Raw genomic sequence first — 3005 nt, forward strand, 5'->3', positions numbered from 1 at the left:
AGTGTTTGCACAACAAATAAACTCTATTCACCAATGACTTCTAACTAATCTTTCTTTCCATTTCTCCTAAGAAACAAATGACTTTTAAAGACTCTGATCAACATATCATAAACTAAAATGATCTTTCATGTCACAGAAACAAAGTAAAGAATACATTTGTTGGCAGGAGAGGTATACAGTCCTTTTCCAACACATCTTTGGAAGAAATAAAGGAAACTAAATCAAAATAAACTCAGACACTCCCACCATAAGCCTGCACTCTTCCCAGGAAAGGAGCAGAGACATGGATTAGAAGCACAAGGCACTATGGGCTTTAGGGCTCTATAATGTCTTTCATGAACTAATCACATATTAATTAAATTCCCCCTCCAATTTTTGAAAGGAATAACATAAATTAGTACCACCCAAAGATTTTTTAATCTAAAGCTCACATTCTATAGCAGGTTCCTTGGAATTAGCCCTGCTTGTGTTATAATAATGGTCTAACCAGTTGTTAGTTTTGTGACCATAAACATCTTTACCTGAACTTCCTCTGAACAAAAACTCACTGACCACCTTTGTGTTTCCTCAGGAGCCTGGGCTTAGCTCGACACAATACTTGGGACCCTGTTGCTGATTTTCTATTTTCTTTTTTTTTTTCACTTACCCCAGCAGGATGACACTTTATTTATGTCATATTCTAAGCACCTAACACAATCAGAATATAGTAAGCACTACTAAAAACTTGTTGAATTAAAACATTCAGTATATGAATATTGCTTCTCGCTCATATCTGCTTTTCAAATCACTGAAGTATATGTTTAAGGAAAAATTCTGGTGCAGAGACACATACTTGTGCTCCCACAGGAGGCTGAGTTGGGAAGATATTTGAACACAGGATTTCAGGGCCAGCTTGGGCAACACAGTGAGAGCCTGTCAAAAGAGAAAGAAAGAAAGAAGGAAGGAAGGAATAAAGGAAAGAAAGGAGGGAGCAAAGAAGGAAGGGAGGAAGCAAGGAAGGAATGGAGAAAGGAAGGGAGGGAGGGAGGAAGGAAGGAAGGAAGGAAGGAAGGAAGGAAGGAATGGAGAAAGGAAGGGAGGAAATATTTTTTTCTCCTGATGACATGACTCCTTAACAGTGACAGAAACCTATACAGCTGCTTCAGACTATACATGTTATGGTTTAAATAAAAAATATCCCCAAGAGCCTCATGTGTCTGGAAGGTAATTGGGTCATGGAGTGACAGTCTCATCCATGGATTTATCTATTGATTAGTTCAGTAGCTCGGTATGCTTTTAGGAGGAGGGACCCATGACCTGGAAGAATTCATCCCCTCCCTGGCTCCTCTTTCATTTCTCTGCTTCCTGGCCACCATGGGCAGAGCACCATTTACTCTGCAGCGCCCCTCTGCCATCCTGCTTCCTCCTCAGAGTCTGCCAACCATGAACCAAAACCATGAGTCAAATTTAATCTCTTCTCTTTAAGTGTCAGGTGTCAGGTATTGTGTCCAGCATCAGGAAAGTGGCTAAGGCATATTTTCTTTTTTTTTTTTTTTACTTTTTTAAAGAATAAAAGAAGGATAACATAATAATAGGGGGGACTTAGCAAATTACAGACAAAATGGTAGGAAATTATCAATGGTTATCATTTTACATATTATTGTCTACAAAATAGTTTCTCAGGAAAACAAATAGACAAATAATAGTGAGTTAGAGACAAAAGAGGTAGGAGATTATCAAGAGTTGTTGTACTATACTTTGGTATCTTCAAAGTGGCTTCTAAAGAAAATAAATAGAGCTATACATGAGTGACCTATTGAAAAATCATTAACTATTCTCAATGGTTGTTGTAGGAAACACATAATAATAAACATACATCCATTTATGAAATAGGATAGGAACATTACAAACTTTACCCAGTTATGGATAGATTAGTAGGAAAATATCAATGGCTGCTGTAATACGTGGTGGTATCTTCAGAGTGGTTTCTCAGGGAGACAGAGATATGCAAGAGGGACCTATTAAGTAGTTACAGCCTAAGGGTTGTCAAAAATAGCATATTACCTCCTCACCAGTGACTCCTTTCACTGAGGTATGATGGCTGGAAGGAAGGCCAGGATTGAAAAGAAGGACCGAGAGACTTGCACCTGTGTCTAGCAACAGGCTGTTTTCTTGTTCCTCCATAGTCATGATTACCCAGGGCTCCTCGATGGAGATGACGGTCTGGCCAGAGGGAGAAGGCTAAGGCATATTTTCAATCTGAGAGTGGGGTCATTGCTGTGACCATGTGGTTTAGAAGCCTTTGGCAGTCACTCATGGGAGGACTTTGGAAAGGTTCAGAGGTATTAGCTAGAGAAGCACCAGAATGCTGTCATTTGAGCTTGATGAGAGATTCTGACTAAAGCTCATAAAACCAGAATGCTGAAAGAAATGCAGACAGTAAAGGCCAGGCTCAGAATGGTTCTGTTGGGAACAAGGATTCCACTGACAGTTGGACTAGGGGCCATGGGTGTTATGTTCTGGCAAAAAAAAAAAAAAATCCATATTTTTCTCATACACTGAGGCTATGAGAGATTGAGGTTAAGGGCAGTGGACTAATTAATCTGGTAGAGGAAATTTCAAAGCATCCCAGTGTTCAGGTTGTAGCTTGAGTACTGCTGGCTGCCTTTAGCTGGATTTACAGTAAAAACCAGGAGCAAAAGACCCATGTGAAAAGTCTGAAGATTAGTTAGAAAGGAAGTGCCTGCAGAGTTGGAACAAAAAAGACCATGTTTCTTAAAAATATTAGCATTAAAAAGAAGCTAGTACATTTCATCAGGACAATAGAAAAGATGACTGGAGGTCATCTCTTGAATCCGCAATATCTTACATTTGAGAGGGTTGAGGAGGGCGTCAGGCAGTGGCTCTGAGCATCTATGGCCATACTACCCTGAACTCACCTGATCTCATCTGATCTCGGAAGCTAAGCAGGGCCGGGCCTGGTTAGTACTTGGATGGGAGAGGCTCGAGGGTACAAAACTGTAAGA

The sequence above is a fragment of the Chinchilla lanigera genome, unplaced genomic scaffold (genome assembly GCF_000276665.1).
Source record: "Chinchilla lanigera isolate Chin_1 unplaced genomic scaffold, ChiLan1.0 scaffold00110, whole genome shotgun sequence".
Lineage (NCBI taxonomy): Eukaryota > Metazoa > Chordata > Mammalia > Rodentia > Chinchillidae > Chinchilla > Chinchilla lanigera.